Genomic DNA, 14744 nt, shown 5'->3' with positions numbered 1-14744 from the left:
AAGTACTTGAAACCGTCCACCTGTTCTAACTTTGTTCCTCCTATTTGGCACTCAATCCGTTTATATTTCTTTCCCACTGACATTACTTTCGTTTTGGAGATGCTAATCTTCATACCATAGTCCTTACATTTCTGATCTAGCTCTGAAATTTTACTTTGCAAACTTTCAATCGAATCTGCCATCACAACTAAGTCATCCGCATATGCAAAACTGCTTATTTTGTGTTCACATATCTTAATCTCACCCAGCCAGTCTATTGTTTTCAACATATGATCCATATATAAATGATCTAGTAAAAAGCTTATGAACTTCTTTATGACTGTTCGCGGATGATGCGGTTGTTAGTAAGCTAGTAGCAACGCCAGAAGGCAGTATCGATTTGCAGGATGACGTAATGAAGATTGACGAATGGTGCAATCGCTGATAGTTGATATTGCGCTTAAATAAATGTAACTTATTGCGTGTGCATCAGAAATGAAATGCACCACTGAACAACTATATTATTGATGACAAATTGCTGAAAACAGTATATATATCGTAAAATATCTAGAAGTAACTGTCCAGAACGACATTAAGTAGAATGATAACAAAATAGTAGGAAAAGCAGTCGCCACACTAAGACTCACAGGAAGAATATTGAGGAAATTTGACTCATCCACGGAAGTACTGGCTTACAATGCGCTTGTTCGACAGAACCTTGAGTATTGTTCATCAATCTGGGACCCTTACCAGAGAAAGAGAAGGTCCAATGAAGAGTGGCGAGCCGAAGTGAGTGTTTAAAGTAACGTACTACGGTTCTCATCGGTCTTCTCGTGGTTTAGCTGTCTTTCAAACACTTTTTACACTTGCTTACAACAGTAGTACGCAAAGAGCTAGTCAGGTTCGCCTGACTGTGGCGCCTGGGCATAAAAATCTGCCCACTGTCAAAGTCTCTTGTGTCAGACAATTTCCCTATTTGAGGCCCGTATAGTCTGTGCTCCGCTTATTACTTGCGTCAAGTCCCTTCAACAATGACAGGTGGCATATAATTTCGCTGTGAGCAGCGGACGTAATTTTTTCATGCCTTGGTGCATTATTCGCGTTCGTTCAACGTACCCTACAGGTTCAGGCCTTTTTTGTCTTTTTTTTATCATAAGGATTTAAGCAGAATTTCCGTATCGGTACTGTTGTTGTTGTTGTGGTCTTCAGTCCTGAGACTGGTTTGATGCAGCTCTCCATGCTACTCTATCCTGTGCAAGCTTCTTCATCTCCCAGTACCTACTGCAACCTACATCCTTCTGAATCTGCTTAGTGTATTCATCTCTTGCTCTCCCTCTACGATTTTTACCCTCCACGCTGCCCTCCAATACTAAATTTGTGATCCCCTGATGCCTCAGAACATGTCCTACCAACCGATCCCTTCTTCTGGTCAAGTTGTGCCACAAACTTCTCTTCTCCCCAATCCTATTCAATACTTCCTCATTAGTTATGTGATCTACCCATCTAATCTTCAGCATTCTTCTGCAGCACCACATTACGAAAGCTTCTATTCTCTTCTTGTCCAAACTATTTACTGTCCATGTTTCACTTCCATACATGGCTACACTCCATACAAATACTTTCAGAAATGACTTCCTGACACTTAAATCTATACTCGATGTTAACAAATTTCTCTTCTTCAGAAACGCTTTCCTTGACATTGCCAGTCTACATTTTATATCCTCTCTACTTCGACCATCATCAGTTATTTTGCTCCCCAAATAGCAAAACTCCTTTACTACTTTAAGTGTCTCATTTCCTAATCTAATACCCTCAACCTCACCCGACTTAATTCGACTACATTCAATTATCCTCGTTTTGCTTTTGTTGATGTTCATCTTATATCCTCCCTTCAAGGCACCATCCATTCCGTTCAACTGCTCTTCCAAGTCCTTTGCTGTCTCTGACAGAATTACAATGTCATCGGCGAACCTCAAAGTTTTTATTTCTTCTTCATGGATTTTAAGACCTACTCCAAATTTTTCTTTTGTTTCCTTTACTGCTTGCTCAATATACAGATTGAATAACATCGGGGAGAGGCTACAACCCTGTCTCACTCCCTTCCCAACCACTGCTTCCCTTTCATGTCCCTCGACTCTTATAACTGCCATCTGGTTTCTGTAGAAATTGTAAATAGCCTTTCGCTCCCTGTATTTTACCCCTGCCACCTTTAGAATTTGAAAGAGAGTATTCCAGTCAACATTGTCAAAAGCTTTCTCTAAGTTTACAAATGCTAGAAACGTAGATTTGCCTTTCCTTAATCTTTCTTCTAAGATAAGTCGTAAGGTCAGTATTGCCTCACGTGTTCCAGTATTTCTACGGAATCCAAACTGATCTTCCCCGAGGTCGGCTTCTACTAGTTTTTCCATTCGTCTGTAAAGAATTCGTGTTAGTATTTTGCAGCTGTGGCTTATGAAACTGATTGTAAACTGATTGTATCGGTACTATGAATTGAAAAATGTCTGTACACAGTACACCAATGAGACAGGGCTGTCATTTGCTCTACAATATCGCAAACGAAAGATGTCGGTCGTTATGTCAAATAGGAGGTTGCAGCAGCAGTAGTAGTAACAGTAGCAGTAGAAATTGTGGTGAAATTAAACAAAGCTCTGCGACAGAACTAACCAGACAGCCTCTTAGATTAGTTCTGCAAAACAAGGTGTTATCACCGAGCACGTGACGCAGTGGTTAGCACACCGGACTCACATTCAGTGCAACGACGGTTCAAACCCACGTCCACCCATCCTGATTTAGGTTTTCTGTGATTTTCCTAAATCGCTTCAGGCAAATGCCTGGATGTTTCCTCTGACAGGGCACGGCCGAATTCCCTCACCATCCTTCCCTAATCAAATGGGACCGACGATCTCGCTGTTTGGTGTCCTCCTCCGGATCAACCAAATAACCAAGGTGTGATGTCGCCAACAGCTCCTCTAGTGGAAAGTGCAGTGTCGTAAGTGGCCACTGATGTGTACCAATTACTTAGTCAAGCCCTCGAATTACATACCGAGACAACAGGTGACTCCTGACAGAGTCGTACCACGGCTGGTGTGGAAATGAGAAAATAAAAAAAAGAACGCGTTGTTCCTACGTAGTAGGTATCTGTGCTCTTTCTCATAAATGATACAAATGAAAATTAATTGAACAGATCCTCCAAAATAATGGCCTAGGGAAAATTTTTACTATCTCACAAACCTAGACTGTAACGAATTTGAATTTACTTTCCTTACATAGCAAAAATCACCCAGAGTACTGACTAAAATGAATAAACCTATCTGACAAACCAGTCTGACAAACCAGTATGTATGTATTAGGTTGAAAAGTCAGGGAAAAAGGACTAGAAATGCCTAATCGTGCCACTAAAAGCTACAAACGTATAACATGAAAAATTAATATGACTGCTATCACACAAAGTTACACACCACCTGAGACAAACGAAACGTTGCGTTAAACTGACCAATCCAAATCAAACGGAGTGCTACAGAAAACCTGCTGCATGTTAGTACATCAGGGTTCCTAACCGCAAAAAAAGTGCCCAGTTATCTCAACGAAGACTGTGATCCAAACCCGGCAGGCAGTAGCACTACGGCTGCGTCGAAGTTCTGCGCGAGCGCGACGAGATGAAACTGTGACGGCAGGTTCGGCTGCCACATAGTAAGACGGTCGTCGGTCGAATCCTTCAAGTCGAACCTCCCGCTACGGCGGACGCCACGTGAACCTTACCACTGGAACGGAGGGCTACTGTCCGAAACTAGAACCTCGATCTAAGGCTATCGCAGCCTGAATCAAATTGCTCCTTACAGCGGTCGTCGACCGAATGTCCCGCTCAGAGTGCAGTGCACCTCTCTCCGGCGCGCTATGGCGGCACCAGTGCAAAAATTTCTCCCCAAGAAGCAAACTACTACCAACATGTCTCTAATACATTGAAGCCAATAGCATCGCTGTCCAATCCAGCGGCGGGAAAGCGTGTTGAGTGACAGTAACGTCAAAAGGCTTCTGGCCAATCCAAAATTACACTCCACCAGGTCTAGCCCCAAGACTGACCTGATAAAAATAAAATAAAAAGGTAGAGGCTGGGCTGGGCGTCTGCAGTCGGTGTCACGTTGTACTGGGCGGGTGAACATGAAGAACTTCTAGCACCGTCGTTCCCACAGCTACAACCACTGCTATTTATCAAGTGAGTTCCACGTAATGGCTCGCGACCACACCGTCCCTTCGAAATCAGGCGGCCTCTACGGTGTCTACAAGAGCCAGCCTGGGCGAGTACATGCCCCTCCTATTGTCCACAGTCGCCCTAAACTCCAGTGTTCTCTTAAAGTCGTTGGCGCCGCTTACAACAAGAGTACAGCCCACAAACACCAACAGCTTGAGGGCCCGACCGCCGCCTCCCACCGCAGGCGAAAGCCACTTCTACACTCAAAATTAAGTCTCCACTAGCAAATCCATCAAATATATTGAAATAATATTAAGCTTGTGATACCACTGTTGATTCATATCACAGTAATGACCGATTTTCTATTACCAATACCGAGGTACACAACCATAAATGATACAAAAATGATATCAAACTCGGAAGCGCAGTTAAACAGAAAAGTCACCGTTAAAATTAGACGTATTCCGTAATACGTACTGCCTTTCATGGGCAAGTGTTCTACCGGGCAGACTCGAACGCGGCAACTTTTAATGACCCCGAGAAGGGAGCAGTGAAAGGGTCAGTCCGTCCCACACTCTAGCTCGGCAACTCTGTACGCAGGTACCAGGACAGCCCGACGGTGGGTATGAGTCAATAGAAGTGGTGTTGCTGGCTCTAACCTAACTCGTCAGCCCTCTGAACAACTCGCTAACGTCTGTTTAGGCTCACATAGTGATTCGTTTTGTTGTTCCAGTCAGTCATCGAAGCGAACAGTATGCCAGAAAGTCACGTTTTTCAACTTACGTTTAGTGGTCGTGCTGATACTCGTTTTAACATGTGTTGGTTATAAACTCAAACCTCACAGAACAGTTATAGGAAATGAAAAACGTGGATGGCGATGCTGTGGTAAAACTTCGCAGTGTTTTGTTAAATTGTGATTCTTGAGTTTCTCCCGGCGTATTTGATAATCAAAATATCCACGGGTGTGCTACCGGTCTATAGTATCCAACGGGCACAATATTTCGGAGATCATACATGTCGCCATCATCAGGTGAACTGACGGACTGAGCTCCTGTGAACGTTCCGGCACGGAGATCCGTACGCTATGGCTGCTCAGAGGGAACTTGGTTCGGTCGCGGCGGCGGCCGATTTAAATACCCTCCGCCCACAGCGCGCTCCCTCCGCCGTCCGCGCCCCGCGCCACGGTCGCGCGGTGGAACAGATTGCGACGGCGTCTGAGATGACGTCGGTGTGATGGCTCTGTCCGCCGTGGTCGTCACAACTATACGTTTACTAGATTTACTCTTGATTAACCCAATCGCTGGTTCCCAAGCCTTGCTAAGATTATAGCCACTGTCACGGTTTATGAGGTCGTCATTGGTGCGAATTTCGATGGCCTCTCTAACAACGCTGTCCCAGTATCTCGACGTCTGTACCAGAATCCTCGTGCGGTCATACTCCATGGCGTGATTTGCACGCAGACAGCTGCCACCATCCTCCACAGAGGAACGGGGTACTTAAAACTCTAGTACATAGAGCGCGCACTATCTCTGACGCAGAGAGTCTACCCCAGGAATTGGAACACCTGAGAACTGTATTTCGAAAAAAATGGGTACTCAGAGTGGCAGATTCACCGTGCTCTCCGCCCAACCACTGCAGCACAACCTGTTGAGATGGATGAAGTCACGAGGGAGGAGGTAGGCACTGCATTTATTCCATACACAGGCGCACTCTCGGGGAAAATCGCCCGCATTCTGAAGAAACACCAGGTCGGAACTGTGTTTTGTCCTCCAAATAAAACTCGTGTACTGGTGAGGAGCGTCAAAGATGATCTCGGTTTGAGGAAGGCCGGCGTGTACCAGATTCCGTGTCAATGTGGCAAGTCGTATATTGGTCAGACGATGCGTACCGTCGAGGATCGATGCCGTGAACACCAGAGGCACACTCGACTGATGTATCCGAGCAAGTCGGCGGTCACTGAACATTGTTTGTCGGAAAATCACGCCATGGAGTATGACCGCACGAGGAGTCTGGTACAGACGTCGAGATACTGGGACAGCGTTGTTAGAGAGGCCATCGAAATTCGCACCAATGACGACCTCATAAACCGTGTCTGTGGCTATAATCTTAGCAAGGCTTGGGAAACAGCGATTGGGTTAATCAAGAGTAAATCTAGCAAACGTGTAGTTGTGACGACCACGGCGGACAGAGCCATCACACCGACGTCATCTCAGACGCCGTCGCAATCTGTTCCACCGCGCGACCGTGGCGTGGGGCGCGGAAGGCGGAGGGAGCGCGCCGCGGGCGGAGGGTATTTAAATCGGCCGCCGCCGCGACCGAACCCAGTTCCCTCTGAGCAGCCACAGCGTACGGATCTCCGTGCCGGCACGTTCACACGAGCTCAGTCCGTCAGCTCACCTGATGATGGCGACATGTATGATCGCCGAAATATTGTGCCCGTTGGACACTATAGACCGGCAGCACACCCGTGGATATTTTGATTTTGTTAAATTATTTACAGTAGGCACGGAGAACTTACTTTCGCGTTTGGTAGGCACTCGTGACCACACATAGGTTCCAGAACACTTGTCAAACAGAAGAATGTTATAGAATCCTGTTAAGAGCAAAAGGCGGAACTTGGGACAAAAGACCATCAAAGCTTATACGCGAACAAGTACGTGACTATCCGTAAACCGTGAACACATTAACGAGGAAGGATGTAAGGTATATTCGCAACATTATTACTCACGCTCGTTTAGGGAGTATGCAGAAACTGCGAAAATTCCCGACGGAAATTCAGGCTGCCTTGTCGCAGATGGAGGAGAGACCTACAAAAGGCGAAGTCTTAGTTCTTAACGATATGTAAAAGGGCCATGTTGTTGTTTCAGCCTACTCCAACCAATGTACCTATGACGGCAGGAAACCGTAATGAAGGACAGTACTTTTCAACAATTACATTGATAACGAAATAGCGACATTTCGTCCTCACATTTGGGCAGCAGGTTGCGCTTCCCTATGAAGAACGAGTAACGGTTGTGAATGCTTACGTTATCGTTGCATCGCTTCATACGTATCTCCTCAGCCGAGTTATTCGTGATCCATCTTTACTTTGAAGGTTCTTGCATTACATTGGTGTTCAGCCTTATAAAACATAAGAAGGTGAAAATATGTTCGAAAATTATACCGTGTGTTCAAGAATAATTTGGGAAGAGCTTCCTCTCTGTTAATCCAGAAATGGTCGCAACTAACGTCGAACAGTCTCTCCATAAACATATCAAGGTTGCTTCCCGTCAGTGAGAATTACTAATTGTCGGTTTGATTTGACTCAACCTTGGTAAGTGCAAAGGTAATTATTATTTTAAGACAACAGTATTACTTTTGACCGATAAACAGCCATAATACAGAATATTATTTCCTTTTTTTTAAAAAAAACGCGGTAGAATACAATTATTCCTAAAATTACTTTATTCCTAAAATTACGTTATTACCAAGCATTTTTTACCCTGCTGAAGTTTCGTACGTTAAAAATCTCTACCTTTCAAATTTTCAGCATCCAAGAAGAAATCGTAGGAAGACTTTGGAAACAGGTTGGAGACGATGGGTCAAGCTGCTGGAAAACCATTCTGGAGTGTAATTAGCAGTCTTCGAAAGGGAGGTAAGAAGGAAATGACAAGTATTTTGGACAGGTCAGGAAAACTGCTGGTGAATCCTGTGGATGCCTTGGGCAGATGGAGGGAATATTTTGAAGAGTTGCTCAATGTAGGTGAAAATGCGATCATTAATGTTTCAGATTTCGAGGTAGAATGGGATAGGAATGATGATGGAAATAGGATCACATTTGAGGAAGTGGAAAAAATGGTCAATAGATTGCAGTGCAATAAAGCGGCTGGGGTGGATGAAATTAAGGCGGAACTCATCAAATACAGTGGAATGTCTTAAATGGCTACACAGGATAATTGAAATGACCTGGGACCGGGACAGGTTCCATCAGACTGGACAAAAGCAGTAATCACACCAATCTTTAAACATGGAAACAGAAAAGATTGTAACAACTACAGAGGTGTCTCTTTAATCAGCGTTGTGGGTAAAATCTTCTCAGGTATTGTTGAAAGGAAAGTGCGAGTATTAGTTGAGGACCAATTGGATGAAAATCAGTGTGGGTTTAGGCCTCTTAGAGTTTGTCAGGTCCAGATGTTTAGCTTACGGCAAATAATGGAGAAGTGTTATGAGTGGAACAGGGAATTGTATCTATGCTTTATAGATCTAGAAAAGGCATATGACCGGGTTCCTAGGAGGAAGTTATTGTCTGTTCTACAAGATTATGGAATAGGAGGCAAACTTTTGCAAGCAATTAAAGGTCTTTACATGGATGGTCAGGCAGCAGTTAGAGTTGACGGTAAATTGAGTTCATGAATCAGAGTAGTTTCAGGGGTAAGAGAAGGCTACAACCCGTCTCCACTGTTGTTCATATTATTTATGGATCATATGTTGAAAACAATAGACTGGCTGGGTGAGATTAAGATATGTGAACACAAAATAAGCAGTCTTGCATATGAGGATGACTTAGTTGTGATGGCAGATTCGATTGAAAGTTTGCAAAGTAATATTTCAGAGCTAGATCAGAAATGTAAGGACTATGGTATGAAGATTAGCATCTCCAAAACGAAAGTAATGTCAGTGGGAAAGAGATATAAACGGATTGAGTGCCAAATAGGAGGAACAAAGTTAGAACAGGTGAACGGTTTCAAGTACTTTGGATGCATATTCTCACAGGATGGCAACATAGTGAAAGAACTGGAAGCGAGATGTAGCAAAGCTAATGCAGTGAGCGCTCAGCTACGATCTACTCTCTTCTGCAAGAAGGAAGTCAGTACCAAGACTAAGTTATCTGTGCACCGTTCAATCTTTCGACCAACTTTGTTGTATGGGAGCGAAAGCTGGGTGGATTCAGGTTACCTTATCAACAAGGTTGAGGTTACGGATATGAAAGTAGCTAGGATGATTGCAGGTACTAGTAGATGGGAACAATGGCAGGAGGGTGTCCACAATGAGGAAATCAAAGAAAAACTGGGAATGAACTCTATAGATGTAGCAGTCAGGGCGAACAGGCTTAGATGGTGGGGTCATGTTACACGCATGGGAGAAGCAAGGTTACCCAAGAGACTCATGGATTCAGCAGTAGAGGGTAGGAGGAGTCGGGGCAGACCGAGGAGAAGGTACCTGGATTCGGTTAAGAATGATTTTGAAGTAATAGGTTTAACATCAGAAGAGGCACCAATGTTAGCACTGAATAGGGGATCATGGAGGAACTGTATAAGGGGGGCTATGCTCCAGACTGAACGCTGAAAGGCATAATCAGTCTTAAATGATGATGATGATGATGATTTAAATTTTCACAGGCATTATTTCTGTTTACATATTACAGGTGGCGAAAGATAGAAACACTTAATTAGAGTTCAATGCACAAAGACCACAACAGTCAAAAAGGTCAGAGGAACATTAAATCTTGTGGTTTAGTTACTTAAATTTTGAAGGTGTTCCCGATGGTTTTTTCTTATTTGGTCAGCTTGTAGTCACAATACCAAAAGCGCCGGCCGAAGTGGCCGAGCGGTTAAAGGCGCTACAGTCTGGAACCGCACGACCGCTACGGTCGCAGGTTCGAATACTGCCTCGGGCATGGATGTGTGTGATGTCCTTAGGTTAGTTAGGTTTAAGTAGTTCTAAGTTCTAGGGGACTTATGACCACAGCAGTTGAGTCCCATTGTGCTCAGAGCCATTTGAACCATTTTTGAACCACAATACCAAAACTTCAAATTGTCCCATTATCTAACTGACAATTACATTGATAACGAAATAGCGACATTTCGTCCTCACATTTGGGCAGCAGGTTGCGCTTCCCTATGAAGAACGAGTAACGGTTATGAATGCTTACGTTATCGTTGCATCGCTTCATACGTATCTCCTCAGCCAAATATCTGAGGCATGAACAAAAAGATAATTACACATATACATCCACATGATTACTCTGCCTGGCAGAGGGTTCAATAAACCAACTTCAAGCTATCTTTCTACCGTTCTACTCTAAAAAGACGCGGGGAAACGAGCACATAAATTTTTCTGTGCGAGCCCTGATTTCTCTTCTTTTAACGTGATGATCATTTCTCCCTATGTAGGTGGCTGCCAACATAATGTTTCCGCAATCGGAGGAGAGAAACGATAATTGAAATTTCATGAGAAAACCCCTTCGCGACGAAAAACGACTTCCTTTCAATGACTGCCACTCCCATTCACGTATCATGTCTGCGGTCCTATCTCCCCTACTTCGCGATAATACAAAACGAGCTGCTCTTCTTTGTACTTTATCGTCAGTCCCATGTGATGCGGATCCCACACCGCACAGCAGTACTCCAGAACAGGGCGGACAAGCGTGGTGTAAGCAGTCTCTTTAGTGGAACTGTAGCACCTTCTAAGTGTTCTGTCAATGAGTCGCAATCTTTGATTGGCTATTCCCACAACATTATCTATGTGATCATTCCAATTTAGGTTATTTGTAATTGTAATCCCTAAGTATCTAGTTGGTTTTTACAGCCTTCAGATTTGTGTGACTTATCTTGTAATCGAAATTTAGTGGATTTCTTTTAGTACTCATATGAAAAACTTAACACTTTTCTTTCTTAAGGGTCAACTGCAACTTTTCCCACCATACAGATATCTTATCATAATCGTTTTGCAATTCGTTTTCGTCATTTGATAACTTTATAAGACGCTAAATGACAGACTCATCTGCAAACAATATAAGACGGCTACTGAGATTGCCTCTTATGTTGTTAATATAGATCAGGAACAATAGAGGGCCTATAGCACTTCCTTGGGTAACACCGGATATAATTCCTGTTCGACTCGATGACTTTCGGCCTATTACTACGAACTGTGACCTTTCTGACTGGAAACCACGAATCCAGTCCCACAGCTGAGGCTTGTGAGGAACGGTGTCGCAAGCCCTCTGGAAATCAAAAAATATGGAATCAATTGACATCCCCTGTCGATAGCACTCATTACTTCATGAGTGTAAAGAGCTAGTTGTGTTTCACAAGAAAGATATTTTCTGTATCCGTGCTGACGACGTGTCAATAAATCGTTTTCTTCGAAGTACTTCACAATGTCCGAATACAGTAAATGTTCCGAAACCCTACTGCTAATCGCCGTTAGTGATATGGGCCTGTAATTCAGCGGATTACTCCTACTTCCCTCTTTGGGTATTAGTGTGACATGAGCAATTTTCCAGTCTTTAGGTATGGATCTTTCTGTGAGCGAACGGTTGTATATAATGGCCAAATATGGAGCTATTGTATCAGGATACTCTGAGAGGAACCTGACTGGTATACAAATGATTCAAATGGCTCTGAGCACTATGCGACTTAACTTCTGAGGTCATCAGTCGCCTAGAACTTAGAACTAATTAAACCTAACTAACCTAAGGACATCACACACATCGATGCCCGAGGCAGGATTCGAACCTGCGACCGTAGCAGTCGCTCGGTTCCAGACTGTAGCGCCTAGAACCGCACGGCCACTTCGGCCGGCGACTGGTATACAATCTAAACCGGAAGCCTTGATTTTATTGGGTGGTTTAAGCTGCCTTGCGACACTGAGGATATCTGTCACTATGTTTGTCATCTTGGCAGTTGTTGTTGATTGGAATTCAGGAATATTTACTTCGTCTTCTTCGGTGAAGGAGTTTCTAGAAAACCGTGTTCAATAACTCTGTTTTAGTGGCACTGTCATCAGTAAATTCATCGTTGTTATCGTGCAATGAAGGTATTGATTGCGTCTTGCCACTTGTGTGCTTTTTGTATGATCAGAATCTCTTTGGGTTTTCTGCCACATTTAGAGACAGGGTTTCGTTGTGGAAATTATTGAAAGCATCTCGCATTGAAGTACTTGCTATATTTCGAAATTCCCCAACACTTTACAGTCTTGGGGATCAAGCGTTCTTTTAAATTTTGCATACATTTTCACTGCTTTTACAACAGCGATCTGACCTTTTTTGTGTACCATGTCTCTCAAAAAGGCGTTAAGAGCATTTTTATCAGATTTTGTAAATAGATATACTTTGTCTCTATTTTTGACGGTTGTAGGAGCTAGAGAATTCAGCCTAGCAGCTACTCTCTTGTGGTCGCTAATCCCTGTCTTCGTCACAAGACCCACTATTTGTCCAGGATTATTTTTTGTCTCTAAGAGGTCAAGTATGCTTTCGCAACCATTTATGCTTCGAGTTGAGTCATGAACTGATTGTTCAAAATAATTTTCTAAGAAAGCTTTCAGCACAATTTCGGATGACGTTTTATGCCTGCCGCCGGCTTCGAACGTATAATTTTTGCAGCATATCGAGGGTAGATTGAAGTTACCACCGACTATAACTGTATGAATGGGGTATCTATTTGAAATGAGACTCAAATTTTCTTTGAACTGTTCTGCAACTATATTTTCTGAGTCGGGGGTCGGTAAAACGACCTAATTAATAGTTTAGCCCGATTGTCAAGTATAACCTGTACCCATACTACACTCCTGGATATTGAAATAAGAACACCGTGAATTCATTGTCCCAGGAAGGGGAAACTTTATTGACACATTCCTGGGGTCAGATACATCACATGATCACACTGACAGAACCACAGGCACATAGACACAGGCAACAGAGCATGCACAATGTCGGCACTAGTACAGTGTATATCCACCTTTCGCAGCAATGCAGGCTGCTATTCTCCCATGGAGACGATCGTAGAGATGCTGGATGTAGTCCTGTGGAACGGCTTGCCATGCCATTTCCACCTGGCGCCTCAGTTGGACCAGCGTTCGTGCTGGACGTGCAGACCGCGTGAGACGACGCTTCATCCAGTCCCAAACATGCTCAATGGGGGACAGATCAGGAGATCTTGCTGGCCAGGGTAGTTGACTTACACCTTCTAGAGCACGTTGGGTGGCACGGGATACATGCGGACGTGCATTTTCCTGTTGGAACAGCAAGTTCCCTTGCCGGTCTAGGAATGGTAGAACGATGGGTTCGATGACGGTTTGGATGTACCGTGCACTATTCAGTGTCCCCTCGACGATCACCAGTGGTGTACGGCCAGTGTAGGAGATCGCTCCCCACACCATGATGCCGGATGTTGGCCCTGTGTGCCTCGGTCGTATGCAGTCCTGATTGTGGCGCTCACCTGCACGGCGCCAAACACGCATACGACCATCATTGGCACCAAGGCAGAAGCGACTCTCATCGCTGAAGACGACACGTCTCCATTCGTCCCTCCATTCACGCCTGTCGCGACACCACTGGAGGCGGGCTGCACGATGTTGGGGCGTGAGCGGAAGACGGCCTAACGGTGTGCGGGACCGTAGCCCAGCTTCATGGAGACGGTTGCGAATGGTCCTCGCCGATACCCCAGGAGCAACAGTGTCCCTAATTTGCTGGGAAGTGGCGGTGCGGTCCCCTACGGCACTGCGTAGGATCCTACGGTCTTGGAGTGCATCCGTGCGTCGCTGCGGTCCGGTCCCAGGTCGACGGGCACGTGCACCTTCCGCCGACCACTGGCGACAACATCGATGTACTGTGGAGACCTCACGCCCCACGTGTTGAGCAATTCGGCGGTACGTCCACCCGGCCTCCCGCATGCCCACTATACGTCCTCGCTCAAAGTCCGTCAACTGCACATACGGTTCACGTCCACGCTGTCGCGGCATGCTACCAGTGTTAAAGACTGCGATGGAGCTCCGTATGTCACGGCAAACTGGCTGACACTGACGGCGGCGGTGTACAAATGCTGCGCAGCTAGCGCCATTCGACGGCCAACACCGCGGTTCCTGGTGTGTCCGCTGTGCCGTGCGTGTGATCATTGCTTGTACAGCCCTCTCGCAGTGTCCGGAGCAAGTATGGTGGGTCTGACACACCGGTGTCAATCTGTTCTTTTTTCCATTTCCAGGAGTGTATTTCGCAGCAACTATCTACTTCAATTTCACTACAAGACAAACTACTTCTGACAGGACTGCTTTCTCTTAGGGCTTGGAGCTCTCGGTCTTTCCCAACACAGCTACGGCAATTTACAGTTTCTACAACTAACGTAATGTGTTTTACCTGCCCTTTTGTAGACAGACGCCCTTTCTGTGGTTCCCTGAGGCCCTATAACCTAAAAACCGCCCAGTCCCTTCCACACAGTCCCCGCTCCCTGGGTAGCCGCTTCCTGTTTGTAGTGGACTTCTGACCGATTAAGTGGAACCTGCAAACCCACCACCCGATGGTGCAAGTCAAGGAATCTGCAGCGTACACGGTCACAGAACAGCCTCAGCCTCTGATTCAGACCCTCCACTCGGCTCTGCACATAAGGACCATAGTCGATTCTATCGATGATGCTGCAGATGGTGAGCTCCGCCTTAATCTCGCAAGCCGTACTGGCAGTCTTTACCATTTCCTCTAGCCGCCCGAAACCAGAGAGAATCTCCTCCGATCCAAAGTGACATACTTCATTTGTACCGACATGAGCCACCACTTGAAGTTGGCTGCACCTTGTAATCTTCATGGTACCCGGGAGCAGCCTTTCCA

Source organism: Schistocerca cancellata, chromosome 1 (assembly GCF_023864275.1).
Source record: "Schistocerca cancellata isolate TAMUIC-IGC-003103 chromosome 1, iqSchCanc2.1, whole genome shotgun sequence".
Lineage (NCBI taxonomy): Eukaryota > Metazoa > Arthropoda > Insecta > Orthoptera > Acrididae > Schistocerca > Schistocerca cancellata.
The sequence above is the reverse complement of the archived record's forward strand: the minus strand, read 5'-3'. Positions refer to the sequence as shown.